We start from the raw sequence: 26,104 nt of genomic DNA on the forward strand, positions 1-26,104 counted from the left end.
GGCGCCCTTAATTAATTACTGCCTAAACATATTACGTTTTTTTCCCCCTTTCTTTTCCTTTTCCCCTTTTTTCCAACGTCTGTTGTATCCGGAAAACGCAACGCTCTCCAAAGCTGCCTTTTCCTCCAGATCTCGTTCGCTCGCTCGTTTTAATAAACTCGCTTCCGACTATCGCGTTTCAGGGGGGAAACAAATGAAAGGAATAATGGAAAAATTCTCTTATCGGTGTGTGAAGGAGGGGGGGGGGGGGGATTCAACGTTGCAAGATTCGTTGGTTGCGAATTTCGGCTTGAATTATACACGTATAAATTATGGCCGGGTTGATTTTTGCATCTGTTGGCTGATAACGCGTGCGTTGGACGTTTAATTGACCGAGGCTCGTGTCTGTCCCACGAGAGGAGAGAGCCGTCTACGCCAATGCGGTGAGAGCGTGGGCGTGCTAGTCGTGACCCCGATCCGCAGGTCATAGCACCATGTCCAACCTGTGAACCGTTTCTGACCGAGCGAGCCGATCGTTGTTGTTTTCTCCCAAGCAAGCAGTCTGCTAGCTACACACACACACACACACACACACACGCACGCTTGCTCTCTGTACGTGTGGAACTTTGAAGGAGAAGGCCCTTGCCCTTAAATCGATTGCCCGCCTTTATCCTCCTTCAACTTTGTGTCCTTTTTCCCATTTCTCTTCTCCCCCCCCCCACCCACCCTCCACGAGCATTCAAAAACTCCAACCACCACCAATTTTCTTTCATCTCGTGCTGCTAAAATTCTTCTTCTTCTTCTTCTTCCTCCTCCCCCCCCCCCCCCCCAGCAATCCCTCTCGACGAATAAAAGGGAGAACGACGGGAAAATGTAGGGGTTCTCCACAAATACGAGAATGTCAGACGCAACAGAGACGACAATTTATACATTTGCATTTTTAGCCTCTCCCAATTTTTTCATCCAATCGTCCTATATAAACTGTAAAAAACCCAGAGCAGTGTTTCAACTACCCCCCCCCCCCCTCCTCCCCCTCCGCCCTTTTTTTGCATCGTCGTCCTTTTTCTATATATATATATATATATATCGTCCACGTTGAATTTGCCACGCTCGCGTTTCATTCGTTTTTCTCGGTATACTCAGGATTAATGCAACGCGTTGTTGTTGTTTTTTGTTTATTCTCATCGATTTTTCCTGGTAATATCAAACGTGCGCGACGATGGTTCGTTCGATTCGCGCTCCATATTAAAGAATCGAAAGTACAACTAGCCAACTTTTCGTTTGATCCTTGACCTTTTAAACTTTTGTGCCTGGAAGGCAAGTTTCGTCATGTTGATCGTTCAATGAAAATGCAACAAGGGACGATGAATGAATAATCAAAGGAATCTTCTCCGAGTAACATTTTTTCACTCCTTCGTGCAATTGTTCCCAGTGCGAAATAAGAAATCCACTGGAATTTTTCTTCCGAGCGAGCAGCCTTTGATCCATCGATCATAGCTATAAAAAATTACAAGAATATTGCAACATATGTTTGTGTCTCTCTGGACTCGATGTTTTCATTTTGGAAAAGAGAGAATCGTTGAAAAATGATTCTTCTAGCGAAACAACGTCAAACCCATAAGCCAATCCAATGTATACTTGTAACTTGTGTTGAACGACCATTAAAGAATAATAAAAATAACGAACGAAACGCGTTTAACTCTGCTCGATGTAAAAAGCACACAAGAAAAGAAGATAATTTTTGGAGAGAGAGAGAGAGGGTTGAATCGATGGATTAATCGCAAGGTTTGCTAGAGTGGAGCCTGTAGATATGAAGAGGTGGAGGGGGGAGGGGTGGAGGCTCGTCGCCCTCGTTGGGCGGTTGAATTAACGAGGCTTATGTTGGCGCTGGAAGTGCCTGGGCCTGGAACAAGGTGAGAGAGAGAGAGAGAGAGAGAGAGAGCTTTACTTATTCAGAGAAGCGTGGCGTGGCGCGAGCCACTCTATCGCACTGTAGCGGTCAGCTTTATTCGTCCGAACAATCTCCTCTCCTCTCGTCTCGAAAATTTTCTCCCAACGTCAGCTGCACGCTACTTGGAGGAGTATCCGGTGGCCGCGCCGAGTTTATCGCGAAGAACGAGTCGAGTCCGGCGGCTCGTTATCGAAATTCGCGAAGAAAACAATGATTGAAAAGTCAATTGTTTCGTTCGTCGATTTTCCCCTCAATTTTTCCGACCGCGTTGAAATTTCTTTAAGAATACGTACATCGATATGGATCGGGAGGTGTTAATGTCATTGACTGTGTGTGTGTGGAAAGCTGGGGAATATGGAGGACGAGTGCAGGCCGCAAAGCGTAGCACACACGGCGTAGCATGTCCGTGATGCGGCAAGGGGATCGATATTACCAGTGTGTTATCCCGCTGTCGCGCCGCTACAAACACGGACACCGACTCCCTTCCTCTCGCCACCCCCGCACATCCACGGACCTCTCTATATACATGTACAGTATTTATACTTATACCCCCCCCCCCCCCCGCCCCCGTTTGTGTTTATACGCCAGAGCTTTCCCACTATATATTCGTCTCGATCTCTCTTTTCATTTTCCAAACACGCGCATTAATCTTTTCTGCATCTCCCAATGTTTTAACCAATTTTCCCGTTACGTTTTTTTTCTCTCTTAATTCTACTAAATCTTCGCTCGACTCTCGCTACCTCGATCTGTAGATAATTAATATATATATATTTGTGTGTGCGCGTGGCATAATTGTGAAGAGAGCTTTCGTGAAATATTCGTCTCTGTCGAGACGAGTACTCTAATAAATATTTTTTACAGCCTGTTGTTCACCGTATAATTTCCTATGCAGTTTTTTTCAAGCGTTCCCCACTCACAAACATACGCGTGAATAAATCTTCGGCACGGTGCGCGAAATGTTCAAAGAGTTTTTTTTAGTAATTTTGTGAAAATTCTACTTTTCTTTTCAATTTTCTTGCGTTCGTTCTTTGGTGCAGAAATTATCAGCAGCGAGTGCGGGGGCGGGGGCGGGGTTGGGGGGGGGGGGATGAGAGGAAAAAAAGGAAAAATGTACCATCGGGCATCATCGTATGCGGAAACACGACTGCTATTATCGGTCGCGCCCGCCGCGCGGTCCACCAGCAACCGCTTAACACGTTCGAGAGCGAGCCAAGTATTCCGTGCTTCGCGCCGCGCGTGTCTGCGTGCTTTTGTTCGTTTGTTCGCACGCGTATAGATTGACACGTGGTTGCCGCTCGCGCGCGCGAGTTTAAACGTTTACGAACATTCCGTGAGAAATTTAGTTTGAAAATTCGCCTGTAAGTGGAATTTCTTTTGTTTTTTGCTAATATTTCTGCCTTGCGGTTGCTCCGCCATCGCGAATTCTCCGCTCCCTCGGCTTCGATCAATTTTCGAGGCTCGAGAGGAGAGGCAAATTTGTTGACGCAACTCGAATAATAATAGCGCGAGATGCGAGCGAGGGGGAGGATGTTAAGAGTGACTCTTTGGCTGGCTCGTGTGTACATCGCGCTTAACGTCATTCCGGGCATTGCAGCACACGGTGGTTTCCCTTATTTTCAACCTTCCTTCTCTCTCTTTTACCCCCCCCCCCCCTCCTCCTCCTCCTCCTCTCCCGCTACGCCTGCCAGGAGCTCGTTCCCAACTAACGATAGAGGATAGAGCTTCCAGTTTTACGATCCTCTCTTCTCTTCTCCCATACCCCGGAACCACTATTCCTCCACCAACGCAACACACTCGCATTCACGTACGACACACCTGTGCACCCTCCAACAACTTTCTATTACCTTCAATTCTCCATTTTCTCCCACGAAAAGCCACGATCGCCAAGCACAATACCCTTTTTTTAGTTTTGTTTTTTTTTTTCCCCCTAGTCCTTTTGCCCTTTCTTTCCCGTCCGTAAAGTTGGCGTGTATCGCTCCGCTAATACTCGTCGTTATACCAGTGAAATAAACGTTGAAGCGCCCTCTAGGATCTTTAACGCGTTTCGCAACTACTGCGCAAGGTGTGGTAGAATCTCGCAGTGTTGCTTTGATAATAAATAATTTCAGTGAAGGAATGAAGAGAAAAGTGTCGAAGCGCTCTCTATTAACGCGGCGCGCTTCGCGCGTTGCGTCGGGGATGAAGATGTTGAGGATTTTATTCCACGTACGTTCCAACCATTAATTCTCTTGGTCGTTTTTGCAATTGTGTATAGAGAAAGCAGTGGTTTTCGGTTCTCACGAGAGTTACACGCGTGCTCGTTGCAGTTTTTCCGTTTTGTTGTTAATTGCTGGACGAGCAACAGGTTTGTCGTTGAGTCTCGCGCAGAGTCCCGCGGATTGGTGGTCTCCGCGCGAGTGAGCGGAGAGTTGCCTTCCAATTGAAACTCGCAAAGAGCAATTCTCTCGATATTCCTCTCCTTTCTTTCTTCCTTCCTGCGATTCGTATACGAAATTGCTCAAAGCTCCTCTCTTCTCGTCAATTTAACGCTTTTCGCAACAATATTTATTTTTTTCCCTCGATACGACATATTCTCCATTTTCCCTGCTTTCCTCTTTCAACATTTTCCAACTCGCTCCTTCTCCCTCCCCCTGCATTCATTCATGCCCAACAACTCAATTCTCGCGTGGAATTTTTCCACCTCCCAATCCCCGAGCATCTCTCTAAGCTATAAAAATATATTCTAATATTACAACGGTAATCGCGCTCGACTTTCCAACCGACCGACGCTAAGGAATATATATACATATATATATATATATTCTACTGCCAAAGAAAAACTTGGGAATTTCTATTGAGAAATTATCTTAAAGATTAAAAACCAATTTTTTTACAGTATAGTTTTAATTAATTTATATAACTGCAATTTCGATACGAAAAAAACAATAATTAAATTTGTTGTTTTCTTTGTTCTCATCATGATAGAAATAATCTACTGCTCGACTCCTCTCTCTCTCTCTTGCAGTGAATTTAACGAGTTTAAAGAAAGAAAGAAGAATATCGGCTGGAATGGATTATTTTCTTTTTGATCGAACCCTATCTGTGCTTTTTGCGATTTACCGCTGCAAGCTTCTCTCATCCTCCTGCACGATTCTCCTTTTGCTTTCATTCTCGGCCAACAACTCAATTATTCATGCGGAATTCTTCGAGACCCTCGCTCGCTTCCTTCCTCCCTTCCTTCCACTTGCCCAGTCTTCGTAAATTTGCAGCTGCACTTTTTATATTGGGCAAACTTTATGCAAAACAATCTTTTACCTCACGTACAATACTAAATTTGCTTTTAGCCACCCCCCCCCCCCCCTCTAGATTGTTTTAGTCGTCGCGCGAGCACTCGCGGGGAGAATCACTTTTATCGAATTTCTTCGTCGTGGATGATTGATAAACTTTCTCTCTCTCGTAAAATAACACTAAGGAGATTCCCTTCTTATCGCTTCCACATAATTCCTCCCATTTCTTTATTCGATCAATCAGCTGCACAAATATACCTGCGTAGCTTTCGGAAGCCTCGTGCATTCTTCAAGGTCAAATACTTTATTTTCAAAGGGTGCTTCACTTTAAGCGCTACTCCCGCAATTGTACTCGAAAGCTGGTCAATCTCTAAAAATACATAGCTCATGGTAAAACGTTGGAGAATTTCATCTTCTTGGCAGTGCCTCTATTCAGCCGTTTTATGTTTAGCCTCGCGGACACGTTGCATACGCTGCCCGCCTGCCGCCATGCTATTCCCAACAACACGAGACCGTATCACCACCACCATTCTTGCAAATTCGTGCAAACAATAATTATCCTCTATGATAATATAGATATTATTTCTTTCAATTGCTTGCTTCTCGCTAATTAATTTTCTGCTATGGAAAATTGGCCGTGGTAGAGAATATTTGGCAAAGAATTTTCTTCCTTTTACCCCCCCCCCCCCCCCCCGATAATAATGACGTAGAGATGAAAATTATCCAGTAATTAAATCTACGACTCGTCAATATGAAAAAGTGACTTTAAGAAAGGTATAAATGAGAAGATTCTCTTCACGCTCTTCTTCTTCATCCAACAACTATTTTTAACCTCGAGCGTCTTCTACTTTTCTTTTTATTTCTTGCCGGATGGAAAAATGACTCGTGGATTAAGCACGTGGCTCGGCGTAAAAAGATCCGAGGAGGAGGGAATAATTAGAGTAACGCAATCTCCTTATTCCTCGTAGAATTATTAAGAGAATTATGCGTTTTATTATTATATTTCACTCGTTATTATCGAGGGAGGACGAGAAATGTCAACTTATTTTTCCGCAAGTACATTATTTGCACGATAATAACATGTAGGACGTTAAGGGGATGCATTGCGCGTCGAAAAAGTACTTCCAAATTATCTTGTACAATTTTAAAAATTTGAATATTTTCATAGGAATCAAATTGGCTCGTATTGATCTGCTAAATTAACGTAAAGGCTTATTTTTTTTAATCGGATATTAATAATAATATTTTATTTTCCATCAATAATTTCGAAAAAGGGAGCCTTTACGACGCTGCGCCAAACTTCAACGAGTAATTTGAGACCAAGAAGAAGCAAATATTCCCATAAATATAGAAGATTTTTTGGAAATACTATTGTAGCGCAACAATGGCAAATTTGCAGCCTTTACGTTACTTAAGCAGATCGATACGAGCCAATTTGGTCTCTATGAAAATATTCCAATTTTTAAAATTGTACAAGATAATTTGGAAGTACTTTTTCGACGCGCAATGCATCCCCTTAAACGCGATATTCCGAGGAGGGTGGGGGAGGGGGGGGGGGGGGTGCAGGTTTCTCGGGGTTGCAGGATAACGGACGAGCTACTCGATAATTTGGAAGCGAAGCAAGCAGAGTCGTCGTCGACTGATCGATACATCCAGAGAGAGAGAGAGAGAGAGAGAGGAATATCGATCAGGTACTAAAAATTGATTTTCGACCAAACAAAATGGAATTATAACGCGCAGCCGACTCTCATCGCATCACGCTCTTAACTAATTGGACGAAAATGAACGTTAGAACTGACAAATTGGACAAGGCGAATATCGTCGTTACGTCGAACCACCTGTCAAGCAGCAGCAGGATATATTTTTTGCGTTTAACGATCTGCCCTACCGAAGAGGGGGGAGGAGGATCGTGCACTGTTTAGCTCGACGAATATTTTCTGCCGTTGCTAAATTTTGTTGACGAATTTGCCTGAAATTGTATATATATATAGCAGTCTCGCTTAACGAAGCTTGCAACTTCTGTAATATTCTTGAGAGAGAGAGAGAGAGAGAGAGGTCTGTGCATGACGTAGAGCGTACACGATGAATATAGATCAAAAGTTGATGGAGAATTTCCGAGAAATAATATTATTGGTTTGAATGGTTGCAGAGGGGGGGGGGGGGGGGGGGGGGAGGGTTGGACTAGAGAGAAACGGATTCTCATAAATATTTCCAAGCGAACAGCAAGAGCAGCAGCAGGAGGAGGATTAATAAAAGGTGGTCGAGCCGGGATTTGGAATCACAAACAGAAACGACATAGCCATGGTTGGTGGTTGAGGGAGAGAAGAAGAGACGGTCGAAAGAATTCACTGTGTCCGACTTCCCCAATCTTCCTATTCCGTTTGCTGGTCCACGCGCGCCAGGAGGGAGCCTCGGAAATTCCACGTTGTTCCTTCTCCTCCCCCCCCCCCTCTATTTATCAAGCTATCCATCTCTCTACCTCTCTCTCTCTCTCTCTTGCCCCCCCCCCCCTCCTTTAACATCGATTTTATTACTTGGGGTGTTATTTCAGCCTTCCCCCCCCAAACCACGCATCGCTATAATTTCACCATCGAAACATTCGTCATGAATCCGATATTCTTATTTTCGAACGAAAAAGTATCGCTTTGACCCTAAAAACAAACGTATCGAGTTGACGAATCCAATGAAACACGACGATCCTATTCTCTTTTCTCTCGTTGGTCAACGCATGCACTACTACCATGACGCTGAAGTTAGCAGCGACTTTCCAGCAGCGAGTTTCGGCGTCACATAACCCAAAACTAGCGTGTCACCCGGTACACGACGCATTTAGAAAACCTAAATAAAATGCTAATATCAAATTAAAAGCAAGATACACGTTGTATTTTTTTTTTTTAAATAACATCAATTATGACCTAAAATAAAAAATAACAATTAATAAATAGAAATAAAAGTCAAAGGAAAGATAAAAGTTTAAACTCTTTATCATCATATTTCACCGATAGGGAAATTTTTTTAATTTTTTTAAATCACACAGTCTTGTAGCCTATTAAATTCTGCATAGACCAGTATGAATTTCATTAGGGATCTCGACACCCTTTTTAGATTTTTTTAACATTGAAAGCAAAGATACGAATGAATTTTCAAGTTTTTCGACATTTGGTCAAGTTTTTCAGTTTGCAGGAAATTTTTTTCAGTCATTCTGTCTTTTTGCTTAGGAAATTCTGTAGAGAATGGTGTTAGTGTTGTGAGGGATCGCGCCCTCCTTAGTCCCTTCTTTCAAGAATCAACCTAAGACTCTGAATCACAAAATCACGTTTTCAAACTGTCGGCTGAGCTTTTCAACGGGCGAGACATTTTTTTAATTTTTAAAAATATACAGGCTTTTACTTTATTAAATTAGGAATAGGCAAGTCTAAATTTTATTAAGGATTGACACTTTTTTATAATTTTTTTATAACAGGGAAAGCTGCCGAAACTCAATTATATTTCAAGCAATATTTCGTTTATTTATTCTGCAAGCTATATAATCACATGTATTTTTACTACCTATTCTAAAGAAAAAACATTAACGTAATCGCAATCCCTAATGAAATTCATACTGGTCTATGCAGAATTTAATAGACTACAAGACTGTATGATTCAAAAAAATTAAACAAATTTCCTGCTATTTGAAATACTTGACCAAATGTCGAAAAACTTGAAAATTCATTCGTATCTTTGCTTTCAATGTTAAAAAAATCTAAAAAGGGTGTCGAGATCCCTAATGAAATTCATACTGGTCTATGCAGAATTTAATAGGCTACAAGACTGTATGATTCAAAAAAATTAAAAAAATTTCCCTATCGGTGAAATATGATGATAAAGAGTTTAAACTTTTATCTTTCCTTTGACTTCTATTTCTATTTATTAATTGTTATTTTTTATTTTAAGTCATAATTGATGTTATTTAAAAAAAAAAAATACAACGTGTATCTTGCTTTTAATTTGATATTAGCATTTTATTTAGGTTTTCTAAATGCGTCGTGTACCGGGTGACACGCTAGTTTTGGGTTATGTGACGCCGAAACTCGCTGCTGGAAAGTCGCTGCTAACTTCAGCGTCATACTACTACCACTACTCGGGAGAGAGAGAGAGAGAGAGAGAGAGAGAGAGATAGTGACGAGGAGGGCGAGCGATAAACGGATAATAAATTAATCGATCGCTCTCCTCCTACTGGAATAGATGAGTCGATCGATAATACGAGCAAACATCATTAATCGAATTGGCTCGTTCGAATCGATCGACCTAGCGGCTTTAAAGGGTTAATTGGCTGGCGGGAAGAAAGGAAGCTCGGATCGTTAGACTCTATCAATTATTACATCCAGTTTATAGAATTTTCTATCATTCTACCGTTTATTTATTACCCTTAACAGGATTAGTCAAGGTGAAAGAATTAACGCGATTTGCAAATCACTATTGCTGGCTCCTTACGTAGAGCAACATTTTTTTACGAAAAATCAAAGAGTGTCGAAAAGTTTGCAGTAAAGTTTCTCTCTTAATCCACTGGCAAAAGATGAACAAAATTTCACGCGGTTGGTCGAAATCGCACAAAATTTACCATTACAGTATTTAATCGATCGCGCGACGCAGTTGCAAAGTTCAAGGTCAAAGGTAAAACGGAATATTTGAGAAATCGTAAAAGAATTTCTCTCGTTATTTTACCGTAGCAGAGATGAAAAAAAGAATGTTGAGCGTGCAGCAGCAATTAGCTTTGCGCAATTTGATAAATCCGCAGTTGGAAAGTGTTCAAGGTCAAAGGTGAAACGGAGTGTCCGAGGGATTGGACGATCGAGGGGTAGGCTAACATAGGATGGAAAAAGATGGAGTTTATAGGCAGAGCTCGATTCGCAATGGAGCCAGGCGTTATTAATAGCTTATTCATGGCGGCAATTGGAGCACGCCTCATCGGGCTCAACTCGCCTCCTCTCTCTCTCTCTCTCTCTCCGTAGATATAGATATAGCCAGTGGCACACGCGAAATCCGTCGCTTGTCTTCTGTCCGCGACAAACAAGCAACCAAGTTACTCGCGGCGACGATGCGAGGCTGCGTCCATCCGTCCAGTGGACCGGAAATTCCCTCGCAGAGCCAGAGCCTTTTTAATATTTTCCTTTTGCTTTATTATTAATTCCATCCCCCCGATTCTCTCTTTTTGCAGCTCTCTGCGTTTTTGCCGTTTTAATGGAGCGCGAAGAATCGCCGAGAGTATCGTCGGAGAGAAAGAGAGAGAGAGAGAGGAATACGTACTCCACTCGAATCTCTCGTTACAAGTGTAATCGAGTCCGCTCGTGTTCCGTTAGTTTACGCTCGCACTTATATCATTAGCGAGCGTGAATGGAATGACCGATTTCGTTCGAGCCATGAGCCAAATGGTTTTTCTGCCAAACGCTCTCTCCAGGGAGAATCACCCAAATATGCTATATATATATATATATATATAAGTGTGTATATCTCCCGCTCATCGATTATCGATTCTCCATTTACCTCGTAATTGGCACCCCCCCCCCCTTCTCTCTATATATATACAATATACGCGTGCATTCCTCCGCACGCCTTTCCTTGTTTTTCTCAAATAAAATCTCGTCCAATTATTCGACGATGACTAACCATCCAGTTGGGTTCGGTACTCGGCTGTATAGTTTGCATTTCCTGCACGACCAAGTGAAAATTTGTAACTGTGTTGCATGGGAAAGAAATTTTGTCGATGGTTTATCGGGGGGAGAGAAGGCATATGCACCTCCCGACACAAATTATTATTTATTATCGCAGTAATTCCCGCGCACAGCTGATGTAATTAACATGCATAAATGGAACGATCGATTGCGTTAGGAATCACGCGAAATGATTTTTTTATCAAGATTCCCCAGGGAGAAGGAGAATCGGAGCCAAATAATACATAACTCGTGCTCATCGATTATCGATTGGCGCTCCCCCCCCCCCCCCCCCTCTCTGACATTCTTCTTCGACAAAATCTCATCCGACTTATCCAAGCCGATAATTACCATCCATTCGTTAGATTCCCTCTCTCTCTCTCTCTCTCTCTCTCTCTCTCTCTCTCTCTCTCTCTCTCTCTCTCTCTCTACTAGAGTCCATTTCTTCGCGTCTGTTCGATCGGATCTTAAAGCCGTCGAGTTTTTTAGCCAGCAGCTTGGGTCAATCGGACGATTCAATCGGGCAACGACAATGCGAAGTCTCGTTATCACCCGATGCTTCATCACGTTTCGCATTTGTCACGGGTTGTACGTATATACAGGGTGTTTCGTTCAAAATTGCAAACGCGAGCTACTTGGACAAGAAACTCCACTCGATGTTAAAAAGAGAAAAAACATTACTATATCTAGTTTTTTCAGTTGTGTATTAAATAATTAACAAAGTTATCGAGGATCGAAGAGCATTTTATTCGAAGCTTTCCATTGGTCAGTAGTCACGTGACTGGTCTATTAATAGGTATTGCTAGGTTTGGATGTTTTCTTTATAGACACACACACAATTCAACTTTTCTACGATATAAACCTCTCTCAACATAACTTATTTAACAGCTTTAAAATGCCTTATTTATTCATAATATATTCTCACTATATATATATATCTGTCGATTCGACTGGATGCTAAAGGGCGGTGGAAAAACGGTAGCGGTCGAATTTTCATCGAGTCACCCTGTACATATCATAATAGTATTCAGCGACATTTGTAGAACGGATGCCGCCGCTCTTGGCCCGAGTCCAGTCGCTCTGTTCGGAATTACATACACACCACCTTCTTCCATTGCTTTCTCACTCTTTGCGCTAGCCCGTGCTCTGTCTCGTACACCTCTACGCTCGGCCCCGTCGCTTCGTTCCTTTCACCGTTCCACGAAACGCCATTCGATTTTATTATAACAACCTCGCGATCCATCAGAGATCTTGAACCGAATACGTGAAACGATTACGAAACGACAAATCGACGACGTTATCGAACCACGATAAAACGTCCATCATTGGCTTGTTTATCGCAACTGTAAAACCATAGCGCATCGGGCTTGAAAAATTTCTCTCACCGACCTTCTAATACTTTGCCTCTGATATTACTACTTTTCGATAAGATTTCAATTCCACTGTTAAAAGTGACAGAAATATCTGTGTGTTCCAACGAGTTTTACACAGTCATCGGTCCGATATACAGGATTATTTTTATCGAGGAAGCAGAGTGTAGAGTAATGATATGTGTATGAAAATACGAGAAAAGTTTTTTTCGATATCAAGATATAGTCCACGAGCAATAATCGAGGATGAAGAAAATCTAAAGAGTGCATAACGAGAGTCCAAACTCTCTCTCTCTCGAAATTTTCTCAATGTACAAAAATGTTCATTCAATTTTTTCTCTCTCGTGTAATTATTTACCGACCAGTTTGCGTCACAGTTTCGCAGTACAATTATGAAACAATCGCGAATGAGCGCGAGAAAGAAGAGGTGGAATTCATAGCCAGCCAACAACTCGTAAATCTATCACCAGCGTCCAGTCACCCTTCCGCGTACACCACCCCCCTCCTTTCCCCCTCGAGACTCTCTCCCGCTCGCTCTCCCGTGGGAAATCTAATAAACTCGTCGATTCACGAGCAATAATTAACACAGCTATGCTCTCTCTCTCTCTCTCCACTCGTGTTTACCAATAAAAACTCATCTTCCGATGTACCGGATGAAATCTTGAGAGTCCAGTCGAATTTCGCTCTCGAGTCTCTTCCAGATTTTTCACGCATCGAGAAAGAGAGAGAGAGAGAGAGAGAGAGAGGGATTTTTAACGAGGAAGCAACTGTACAGTTTTGACGGGAATTAATGACAAAGCTTTTTGCGTCGGAAGAAAAATTCTTCTCTACGTTGGAACGATCGTTGCGAGACTGCCGCTGCTCGATCGGGATGTCAAGGTCGCATAATATTTACATGGAAATATACTAGCTAGGATGATCGCGCAGGCAAACGTAAGACCATGGGGTATATACGTATGGATCATCTTACCACCGATGGATGTAAACATTGAACAAAAAACTCTGTGAAAAGATTCCTTTTCAATGCTCCTCTTGAAAAGAACGTACGCTCCTCGCTAATGTTTACATGCTGCAACAACAAAAATAATACCGAGAACAAGAGAGTCTATTCTTTCTTCTGTCCCAGCTCAGAATTTTGTGGCCGCTTCTCCTCCAGGAAACTCGACGAGTCGACAATAATTCCGGCAAAACATTAGCATTCGTACGAACGGTTTTTTTTTGTTGTTTTTCTTCTCTCTCAAACACAATATTTATCTGCCATAGCAATTATAATAATTGCATAAGAGTCGTTCGTTTGTTCCTATTTTCTCTTTTCCGAGAAATCGCCGGTAGAATATTGTCGAGCTTATTTAGCAGCGAGTGGGGATTATAATTTTGGCGGGAAAAAGATGGAAGGTGCAATGAGTTTGAGCGGAGCGATGCGACGAAGAACGGAGAAGGCTCCGAGCGTTATCGTTGATCATCGTTAGGATCGAACCGGTCCGAAATTGGGCTGATGGGCCCTCGGGATCCTCTCGCAGTGTGTCAAGGTCATCGATTCGAAGGATGCGACGAGCGCGCTCGCGCGGGTGTCTCTTCTGCCGCGTCTTCTTCTTCGTCGTCGGACGTCGAGAGCGCGGATGGTCCCAATGACGTCACTCGTCATCCTCAAACAGGCCTTCGTCCCCTTATAAGGAACCGGTCGGCCGTTCCAATAGCTTCTATAAACAGCTTTCATCAATTTTTGCCCTCTTTCTTTTCGAGCGTAAAAAAACTCTTACCGATTCCCGTAATTTCATTGGACGTTCGCCAGCAAGGTCGAGGAACGAGCGACTTGGAGTCACTCTCCTTTCTTCATTCCAATTCTGTTCCTCGACGTCGCTTTCCATTCCGATTGGTTGCACGGAGTATAACGTTAACGCGATAATGTACCAGGCGTTTTCCACTCTTCAAGGCCCAAAACGTTCGTAATGGTTGCTGTAACACTCGTTGTAAATTGCCAGCGTTTTCGGACTTGAGTGGAGAACGCTCGTAGTGCTGCTATATATATATATATATATATATATATGAAGTATAATTATCGTTTATCTAGTTTTCAAATGAAAATTCTTGTAAATGTATATAAACAACCGAGAAGAATTCATTATCTCAGTATCGTTGTATCAGTGCTCACGATCTCCGTAGCATATACACTCTACCAACCATCATCGCTATCAGTCCCGATAAATTTTGTCACTTTTTATCGACTCTTTGTACGTATCTATATACACTTGGACATTTTCACTGGATATTATCACCGTATTGATATATAGTTCCCAATAACTACACTATATATAGTTATCTCTTATCGGATAGTTGGAGTGTGATAAGAGAATAACAGCAATTAGCAAATTTGATTGAAATTTCTGAAAAATCTCGTAGAGTTTTGTCACGAGTGCATGGCTAATGATTTTACCTGGTATACTGTGCTATATATATATATATATATATGCATCGAGGATGATAAGAGGTTTCTCTCTCTCTCTCTCTCTGGACGAAGCAAAGCGTTGCTAAGAGAGCAACGAGGAACCATCGTCTTAGGTAATTCGTTTCGGCAAATTACTCCCGCGGGGCGTACCTCGTGATTTCTCTGCTCTCCGCAGTTTCTCCCGGCCTTTCTTTCCGTGAAAAACTTTTACTCCGACAAGCTTGGTAAGCAGAGACCTGCGGAGACTCGTTTTAACGCGATACGCCAAAAACCAGCCATTCTTCCTCGCTCTCTATGTACACGTACACCACTCGACTCAATACGCTTCACGACCGATATTCCAATAAACGACTATCAACCGCTATGAAAATAACACTTTCAATCGGTACAAACATTTTTATTGCAACAACGAAGAAATTTATCGATACGATAAATAATTCATTAATAATAATGAAATTATACGCGATTGATCGTCCGAATAAATTTATTCTTACCATCGATGAATTATCCGTTCGTTATTTTCACGCGACGAAAATGTTTACCGAGTGAAAAACTGCTTCGAGCACGGAATAAACCGTTTCGATGAAAAAGCTATACGCACTGTATCGAGAGTCTTTAATATTAGATCCGAGTTTTCCAAACTATCCATGAAATGTGCCATTTCTAGCGGCGAGCGTATTCCAGCCGCGGCATGTGCTACAGATACATATATATATATATATATATATATATACAAAGAGCGCGAGCCAATCGAAACTTCTTTTCCCCGATCTCGGTCAACAAACGACTGGTAATGTGTGGCGCTGCCTCGTAAAACACGGAGCTCTATAAGCATTGAAATAGAAAAGCGAGATGTATGGATTTCCAATGGCCTTATATGGGCCTCCCCCCTCCCGCCCGGTGGCGGCCGGAAGGAATCGCGGCTTGCATGATGGATAAGATCGAGGGGGAGGGGGGCGGGGCTCCAGCAACGGACATGCGAAATTTCGCGAGTCACCGGAAATCCCGTGAAAAATCGTTATTGGACTCTTATCGATACCACGAAGGTTTTTATTGAAACGTGGAAAATCCCTTTTACCATTTCGCCCATCCATCGGATACTTTGCTTTATAACCTCTCCTATTACTACATTTGCATACAATTTCCACCCCCCCCCCCTCCCCCCTCCTTTTTTTCACACATTCGAAACTTTCCTCCCGACCCTCCAGTGGAGAGATACAAGCGAATCTTTCGCTTTGCAAACTTGTAAAAGCGGAAGTATTTCCAGGAAGAGAGAGAGAGAGAGACGAAGTTTTTAGCAGACATTTCCAGAGAGACGGAGAGTCGAGTCGTCGAGGTTCGAGTGTGTATAGATCTTTGAATCTCTCTCTCTCTCTCTCTCTCTCGCGCGCGCGCGAAGGTTTATTGCCTTTTAGCAGCGCTTGTTTCTCATATCGCGAGATTTATGCAAGTTATGCTTCTTCACGGTTGGGGGTGTTGGATAAAAAGAGTCCACGAGCAATAAGTTTGCCTAAAGGTTCTTCTCGAGAAGGACTGGGGGGGGGGGGGGGGGGGTGCTGGTTAATGGAATCGTAAGGAGTATTTCTGCTGTGTCGAATCGATACGCTATATATAGCTCGAGCCACCCAAGCGAATCTCGTCCCCCCCCCCCCCCCTCCGCGCTGCACAAGGTGTCGGCATTCTCTCCTCCCGACTCTCCAACACAATCTCATCTTTCGCTGTATCTCACCTAGTCGCGCTACGTGTCACGCGTAACCAAAATAACTCGTTCCAAAGTCCTCCCTCCTATATACACATATACATACACGTATAATCCTCGATGATGGAGAATGGTTGTTCCAACTTTTAGTCAAATACATTAATTCCACTCGATATAGCGATACGCGTTATGATTTCTAATAGGAGAGGAGAGTTTGTAACTGCGTGTAATAATCATGACGCACACATACAGTGAGAGGAGGAGCCCTAAAGTGTTGAGCGTCGTGGCGAAGGTCGTGACCGTTGCCTTATTATAGAGGCGCGCGAGCTCTATCGGTGTTGCGTACATACCAGTCTACGTATACCTATATATATATATATATATATATATACACACCTGTCCTGTGGGTGAGGACGGGGCTGGTGTATTCCCCGACGCGTCGACACACAACGCGTGCTGCACGGATCGAGCTTCGGCGGCCTGTGATTCCCCTTAAGCTCATCCATCCGACAACCTGTTAATCGCTGAACGAAAGTCGTTGGACCTTTTTATCGAATAAACGCGAGTGAATTTGATAAGAGGCTGCGGATCGTAAAGGACGAATTAGATATTCCGTGGTTGCGTAACGTATATCTCTCTACGCTGTGTGCTCTTTATTATTACCTTTATATCTATATATATATATATATATATATATACGTATATTCTTGCCTGACACGTAGGCGATTTACATAACTGACGGTAACCGTGCTACGTGCTTTATAAACAGCCTTGATACCCACAGATAACTCTCTATCTATCCAACAATTCAATCTCTCCAAACTGTATCGCTCTCCGCCATATTACACTAACCAATCGACTTAATAATCGAACCTCTAAACTCTTTTCAACCCACTGCTATGATTATTGTCATCTTTGTGTGTGTGGAATTACACGGACACGCGCGATTGGATATTTCGTCATTTTTCACTTACACTTGTCTATCGATTTGTTCGCTAATCTCAGTTGTAAAGAAATTCATATATCGTTGATCAATGAAACCTTAGTTGGCGCGATTAAAACCAGAGGGAGTTTCGGTTTTGGCGGGAAATATTTTCCGGCTTTTCCCGCTCCGCGTCGAAACAGTTTTTCTCTCAATCTTGTTTACGCGATCGCGAGCGTGAAATGTGTTCTTCCTCGACGCGTATATATAGTGTGCCGTGGCAAGAAAAGGTTGGATGAATTTTTCAGGTTCCGTTGGAGAGAAGAAGAAGCTGGTCAGAGCGAGCTTCGAGTCGAGCCCGATTCGATCGATCGTAATTAATGTCATTTCAATGAAATTTCCATACGATTGGCACACGATTCGTACGGAGGTCGCTTGTACACTGAACGGACGAAACTCCACGGCGGGAAATCGATGAGCGAACCTCCGGCCGACCGACAACCTTCATTTTTTCCTCCCTTCGATCCCTGCACACACACACACGCACACACACAACGGTGCAAATAAATGGCGCGCGCGTGGAGAAAGAACGCGATCGATCGAACGCGATTCTTATTTATTGTTTCTCCGTTCGAAGATGGTTTATTATTTTTTCATCTGCTTTATTTATAGCGCTCGTAAAATAATAATGCAACGTGCCAAGATGGTGGTGGTGATTCTTTGTTTATTTACATTTCTCGTCGTAACGGGGTGTGTCATTTGAATATAACGCGAAATCGAGTCGAGCGTCGTTTTTTTTGGCTGGACGAGGGGAGGACGTTGGGAAAAAGAGGAAAATAGTGAGGGGGGGATGATACCCCCCCCCCCCCCCCCTAGTAACGGTAGCCAGCGAGCAATTACGCTTCGAAGGATAATGTTAACCTGCAAGAAAATTATACTGGTCGAAGAATCCAGCTCGCGCGCGCGCAGGGGAATGCTACACCAATTGCACGCGCGTGTGTGTGTGTGGGCGTGCGCGTGTGATCCTCCTCCCGTACCATAACTTATCTAAAGAAATATAATTCCAGTGGAAACCTGCTACTCTTATTCGCTACCGCTTCTTTGTCCGTCCAGCTAAAACACAGCGAGGAATCTCATTGGAATCACACTCGACTTATATAATAGACACAGTGGTAAACTGTAAACACACGCACGAGGAAACGATGATCGATTCGTACCACGAGCGTTTGAATGAACGAATCTGTAGGTCTCTTTCTCGAGTGTTTAGGTTTTTTTCAAGAGTATTCTCTCGAACCGCGATTATATTATTAATATATAAATATATATATATATATATATATATATATAACAGTACGAGTGTAAAATGATAATGCGAGAATTTAGCGGTGGAGGGTGGGGTAATTTTCGGATCGCGAGTACGTTTGAAGGAGAATGGGTTGGGGGGGGGGGGGGACTGAGAAGGATTCCAATATCTCCACGGAGCAAACTGCCATAAAGCGGAAGCGACGAGGAACGGGATCCGCCTTGCTAAATCCCATGACTGCGATTCGCGCGTATTCCCGGAACAAACCGAGCGCCTTGAGAGCAAATCGCGCTATAAAGATCACATCTACACGCCATGACTGCTTCTTACCAGGCCACCTACCTTTCTCTACCCACCCCCGAGTGACCCCGAATGGCCCCGAGTCCCGACCGATAACTTTCGGCTAATGAAATAGCTCCAGATGCCACCCAATTTCATTTTACCCTTCCAATTAACATCTCCGATATAAATATTACCTATACAGGTCGCGACAAACGTTTCTGCAATTTCGATGGATTTGGCCAGAGGAGGTCATCCTCGAACAAAAAGTCTTATGGCGTTTTTTTCTCCGACTCCTAATTTAGCACTAATTGGATAATTAAGGTATTTTTTGCGCTACACGGGCCATTATTCATTGGCGTGCAATCTCATTGTTACTCCTACTCGAGTTTCTTATATATGTATATATATATATATATATAGCAATTAATGGATGGTACTCTGGTAATATTCAGTCTTCTTATAAACGTGAAAATCAACAAAAGTTTTGCAATTTTCATCCTAATGAATTTCACATTTAAATTTAAAGTCCAAACGCAACGTATGTTTATTTTTCTATACTATTACTAAATTCTATTATAAAAATACTTTACATTCATTATAGCAATTATGAACCTGTTCGACGCGCGGATTCTACAGGTGTACAAGTTTTTTTACTATAATAAACTACTCCGGAAAGAAAGAGAGAGAGAAAACGGCACCGTATAGCGTACCACCAATTGTGTAATATATAAAATTTCACTATACGTCGATACACCAGCTTTGGATATTGGCTGAATAATAACATTGCCACTAGCTACATATAATTAATACGAAAATGCAGCGTAGAAATATAAATTGTAGATTATTATCTAAATTTTTTAAGGTACAGTTAAACGCGAATTAATCTCGAAAGCAATATATACGCGTGCAGTATATCAAGTGGATCCTATTTGACAAATGGGTGTTCCGGCGGCAATGGAGGAGGGGCGGGGGAGAAGGTGAAATCGCGCAAAGCGAGTAAAAATGGTTGAAAATGAGGATAAAAAAGGAGAGAGGAAGCACAGCGAGGCGGAAGCAGAGCGGAAGTGCGATGGTTCTTAGCGATCTTAAGAATCGGTCCTAACGGTGGCGGCGGGCGTGCTGCTGGCGCTGCTGCTTCGACTCACCGACTGGTTTGCTCGGTTCAAGGCTTATAATTATTCGAGCAGCAAGTAGGTCGCTTTCTCCTTGCCACTTTGCCTCGGAGATCTCTCGAGCAGCAGCAACCGGCTGACTGAACACCACGTGAAAATTCCTTCATCGGATTCAACTGGCACGTTGGCCGAGCGACTCGTGACGCGCGCTCGCTCTCGTCTCGTCTGCCAAATTGGCCAAATCCTTTTGCAGAGACCCGCCAACAATCGCGTTACAGCACTTTTCCTATGGAAATTCGAGCGTCTCGCCAACGAGACGGATATTGAATTCGACTAACGCGATATGCCGAACGAACCGATGTTTCAACTGCTTTCCCATTAGTCTGGAAGAAAACAACAATTTATGTATATACAGGTACTTGCATGCTCTTGTCCCTCGACTCACGTCCGGTATACCCCCCACCAGTCAGCAGCAATCGAATGTTCAAGCTCGAGACTTCCCGCCAATTCAACTTTCCAAACTTATTCTAATTCCACCAAGCTTCTCTAGTTTGCAGGAAAACGCGAGAATTATATCTATATATATATATATATATATATAGTATATGGTATACAGGGTCTGGATTGTGGAAAAATGAGAAAGAGAGGCTTTCGGATTGCGAGGGTGGATTAATGTTTGGGGATTCGAATGGTTCAATTGGATATTGCTCCGGTCCGAGCTGCTTCCTGGGTGGAGTTGTAGTTAGAAGCCAGTTGACTGTGTAGTGTCCCCTGGCTCGTGCAGGCTGGCTGCGCGCGAGAACGAACCCTCAGGCTCGCTCGCTCGCAGGAATCCTCTCTGCGCGACCGTTGACCTTTCCAACAACCTGCTCGCTCCCCGAACAACACTCGGACCGTTGCAAGCATTTTTCAAACGCGCTTTTTTTTTATCGCATCTCTGTGATTTATCTGCCCTGATACGAAGATGGTATACTTCCTCCTGTATCATTGGTCGACCAGCCCAACATATATATATATATATATATGTATTTATTTTAAAACGCAAATCGCAAATGGCAGAAAGGACGTAATTAGGTGAGTTTTGTGATGTAAATGACGTACGATTGGGAAGAGAGTGGTTGTTTGGCGCGTAAACGAACGAGACGCAGGATCTGCGCTTGTGTGTGTGCAGGGTGGTCGGATGGTAGAACCGTCGGGATCGTCGGGCGTCGGAGCTGCTGCTGCATTGATCGGGTGGGTTCATCCGCCTCCACCTCTCCACCTCCAACAACCCCACCCCAGTGAGCCACTCCCCCGCCCCCGTACCGACCCGACCCCACGAATCCCGCCATCCCCGAGCAACTTCTCGCCGAAGCGTGGCCGCCGGGACGGGTGGGGGGGGGGGGGGGGAATATAGATATCCCGCAGCAGACACACGCGGTACCCTTAACGACTCCCAACGAGACCCTTCCAAAGGGCACCAATCCCCCCCCCCCCCCACAGCGATTCAACAAACACTCGGCAACACCACATTCTCACCCCACCTACCCTTGAATAATTTCCTTTCACCACTTTTTATTACAATCTTCGCTTTGATTCCTACGAAAAATATAAAATAACGTCACCGACGCGTTTCACGCTAAACAGAATTTTTGTCGATCAAACGACTGACTTTGCTACGGCGAACGTTTGAGCAGCTCCTCGATCCTTTCGACGTCACCTCTGCATGCAACGTCATTCTCCCGGAGAATAGGCACAGTTTTCACTGGAGATTCAACGGAAAATCTCGGCAATGTCCTGTTTGCCCTCGATCTGTATAAATCATTCAATCATCACTTTTAATTACTTACAAACTTCATTCCGAGCAAAAAAAAAGAATTGGCTAAAGCTTGGAGGAGAAATTCTGAATTTGGACGGTGAAACCAGTCACGTCGCTACCTTACACGTTTCCGGAAGATTCCTGACGCGTTGAAAAAGCTCGACCATTCCAACTATCGGAATCTTTTCTCATCTGGTCACTCGTGCCAAAGAGAGAAGCTAGAACACTGCTATACAGTGTTTCCCTTTATCGAGAATCATCATCAGTCGCGCTAAAGACGGTCGAGACAAATTATAGACGAGTTTTAGATGTAAAAGTTTAGTCGAGCAGGATATAAGGGAGAAAGAAAATTGAGAATTGAATTCTCAAGGGTCTCGCCTTCTCGCCTTACACTTTTTCCTATAGCTATTTACGTCGACGGCGATTCCAGCCATCCGGTTCCCGTGCGCTGTGCTATGACGACGACGACGACGACGAGGACACTGACGCAACGTGGCGAAAAGAAGCCGGAAGATGCGAATAAACGTCGACCGACTCGCCAAAGTCTTTCGTGTGCTTAACGATATTTACGAGAGCCATTTGTTGCAGCGATACGTGAGTATCGCTGCAAACACACACACAGATGGAAAGCTGCATTTAGAGGACGCGCGGAGTTTCGTTAAACGAGTCGGAGCTTCAATATTTATCTTCTCCAAGGCAGAGTCTGTTTTTTTTTGCTTTCCCATTTCTTTGTTTTCGCGGCATTCGCTTCGGGCTAATTTCAGTCGAACGGTGATCACTGGAGAATTTATACGACTTTTTTTTCAAGTTTAAATGGGGAACGATCGTTGAGCAGGTTCGGGATGCATCCTGTCTATTTTATATCGATTAAAGGAGGGAGGGAGGGGGGGGGGGGGTATTCCGCGCTACGCCTCGCGTTGCTTCTGTCGATCCAAATGAATTACAGCCATTAATGCATATCTCGTTCCTCGAGACCCCCCTTATCTCACCGCGCGTATGCTCCATAACAATGAAACTGGCCACCGCAGCAAACCATTATCTCCCTGCAACATCGCACCTCGCAAAACGAGTCACTCGGCTCCAATGACGCCTCCCCCCCCTCCCCCCCCCCCTCGTAATCAATATAAACGTTCCAATCTTCGATTCTTGCGAGAAAAATTTACAATAAATAATTTCTCGACATTCTTTATTATTCTATTAAAAGAAAATCAATGAAGAATTATCAGTGACAAATATATGAACGGCGTTGCGGAGAGGTCGCTTGAAACATTCGATCGGAAGGTTTGCTCGAACGACGAGAAGAGTACAGCGTTGCGGGAAAAAGGCGAGAGAGTCGTGGAAATATTGGCGAGGATCGGGAAGAATGCGAGTAAAGTCGATAAAAATTCATGAGGGTTTTTCAGGCTGATTACGTAAGCTCGTAATTAGTCGTTACGCGGGAGGTTCGAGTCGGTCGATTAATTATGAAACGTTGGCCGGCCGGTCCGTGCGTCGCGCGGGGCGAGCGCCTTCCACGGAAATGCAACGAAGCTGCCTGCGCGCGCGCTGCCCTGCGTTGCTCCCAGGAATCGCCTGCCGTCGTCGTGCGCGTTTATGCACCGACCGTTCGTTTGAATTTATCATGCTCCCCCCCCCCCTCGGTTACGTGGACGCGCTCAAGCTTGCACGGTTCACCGGCGACCAACAACAACAAGCTTTGCTCTTACGTGCACTCTCGAGTATTCTCCCCCCTCCCCCTTTCACCCCGCTGCCAAACTACAGCGCTCTCTTTCCAGCCGCTTCCCCCCCCCCCCCCCCCCAAGACTATACACATATATATAGCGGAGCGATAACAGCTCCGCGATAAGCCATTTAAATCAGAGCGAAAAGTTTTTTCAGTCCAATTGCACGCAGGCCACGCCACGCCACGCCACGCTTGGCATTCGAGCTTAACGAGCTGTCTAGCGTTATTCGCCGAGAGAGGCCGAATTATCATAAAGAACCGTATTTTATATCGGACTTGCAAAATATGAGAGTCCGGTGAAAATAAGCAGCAGCGCTGGTACAGCGGGTGGCCACGAGGCGATAAAGCACTGATATAAGTGAAAACCCAGTGCTAATAAATGCCACGGAACCCACAGTCATGCTTAATGGCATCCTTGCACGCGATACTTTTCTCCCCCCCCCCCCCCCCGCCGCTTCTTCTTCTTCTTCTTCTTCGTTAATACGACAAACTGGTTTTCACCGAGCAGAGCGCGCGCGAGGCGAGCTGAAAAAGAGAGAAAAGAGGAAAAGGCGCAGACGCGCGTTTCGCCGGGAGAGGATAGATCCGGTGTATGCTCTCTCTCTCTCTCTCGCTCACCGATTCGGTGAGGAGATCCAAAACCAACCCCCCCCCCCCCCCCCTCTTCCAACGGTAAATTTTGGCTCGTGTGTATATAGAAACGGTTCGAACGCTCCCTCGCTCGCTGTTTTGCCTCTAAACCCGGTACGATGCACTATATAGCCTATAGTTTCTCGGGTCAAATTATACGGACCAATGAGAACGCGCGAAAGAATTTGTTCGTAGCGGAATTCGACCAACGAAACACTATATAGAGGAATTTTGTGCAAGTGCAGGCGTGAAATATTAATTGTATGTACTATACCGACATGGACGAAGCAGCAGCGGCAACAACACGCGACATTTGGACAACGCGCTTGACCTTTCGGTTTATCGTCGAACCGGACGGACGCATCGTGCGACGTATGCCAGCAAGGCCGATGTTTATCTAACGCGGGACAACAAGTTGCACAACGCAATCACATGCTAATTCCCTTTGTATCGCTACCATTCCACCACGCTCGCTTTCGCTCTTCCACTGGATCTCAATCATTTTCCCGCCATTTCTCCTCTCCAACTCCCGATACATGCCTATCGTGCGTTCCACGTTTTCAGACAAATTTTTCGGCTTTAATACCGTTGCACCATTTGCTGATTTTTAATACAGTATTTGTATTATTCGGGATAAATGTATACTTGACGAATGGGAATGCAACATTTTTTTTTTTTGTGAAATGGAGAAGAATTATGGATATTCCATTGATTCGGAGTTTATATGTTTTGCTTTTTATTTGAATGTTTACTTTGTATTCTTTGATTCTTTCCGAAACGTGGCAATTCTATAGCTATATATATACGTAATAAGTGGGAAAAGGGTGAATGATCTCGTAATGAAAATTCTGTGACGTAACACATGCGTCCACTGTGATGTTTTCACGTGCTTTTTACGCGACAACCAGTGACTAATATTATTCCTTTTTTTTTTCTTTGTTACAGGTGAGTAAAGGGGTCGTCCGATGCATTCGTACAGGGTGTCCCAGAATTACTGATCAAACCTGCAAATTCTTACAAGTGGCGAAGGACTCAAGTCTCATATAAATTTGTCAGATTATCACCGAAGAATAGCCAGGTATGATTCGATCGATTTCCATCACGGTTTGTTTTTATAAAAATACTCTAACGCTTCGCTTTACGAGATTTTATCAATTTTATGCTCACACACATGAAAACTTGATGAAAACGTTAGAATATCATGTAAAACAAACGAATTATTGACATTTATGAATTACCGATCAAATAATTAGGTACTTGTCGAAAATTCATCAAAGTTAATTTTATATTGCTATATATATACAGTAATCACTGGAATACATTCTAGAAAAATACTCTCCTATCTATTAACAAGATGACACAACATCGCATTGAAAAGTAAAAATGACTACAAATTTAATTGAATTATTGAAAGAAACGAAGCAGGCAAAGTGGTCCGCTTGAGACGAGATATTTCCAAACGCTCGAGTCTTCTTAAATCCGAGAAGAAGAAGCACTTGTCAAAGATCGTTTACCTCCGTTACGGTTGCATAATTAGGCCACCTAAAAAATGACCAAAGAACAGAGCGCTTGCAACAACTTGTTCCGGAATCCCCCGTATTTACATTCATTTGAAAAGTACACCAGCAGTTTTTATGACGTCGACTGATAAAAAAAAGTTTAACGATAAACCCATCAAAAGAAATTTTGTACACCGTTCACTCCATAAACAACGAGCGCTATTACATTGTGCATAAATTATTTGTCCTATGTATAGTATTCAGGACTGGATGAAATTACTGGCAGCTGTAACGATTAAAGGGAGATTTTTTTTTTTTGTTGGTCGAGTAGAAAAAATATTCTACTACATTTTTATCCCCTACATATATATATCGAGGAACGGTGGTTAGAAAGGAGTGGGTGATTGGACGCGAGGTTGATTGGTGTGCGTGTG

At 43.6% G+C, this 26,104-nt stretch overlaps 1 protein-coding gene across 5 annotated transcripts in view; it reads left to right on the plus strand.

The window, feature by feature from the left end:
• LOC136772432 (uncharacterized) overlaps positions 1–26,104 on the plus strand; it is a 154,392-nt gene that overhangs the window by 32,317 nt on the left and 95,971 nt on the right. Inside the window, exon 3 of one of the 5 annotated variants that reach the window (XM_066725404.1) lies at positions 25,117–25,249. The exons of the other annotated variants lie outside the window; for them this stretch is intronic. The gene's annotated coding sequence lies outside the window, so the exon portion shown is untranslated. The remainder of the gene's footprint in view (positions 1–25,116; positions 25,250–26,104) is intronic. 5 annotated transcript variants of the gene reach the window in all.

Source organism: Prorops nasuta, unplaced genomic scaffold (assembly GCF_024137725.1).
Source record: "Prorops nasuta isolate Cenicafe-Biocafe unplaced genomic scaffold, Cenicafe_Pnas_1.2 PNAS00004, whole genome shotgun sequence".
Lineage (NCBI taxonomy): Eukaryota > Metazoa > Arthropoda > Insecta > Hymenoptera > Bethylidae > Prorops > Prorops nasuta.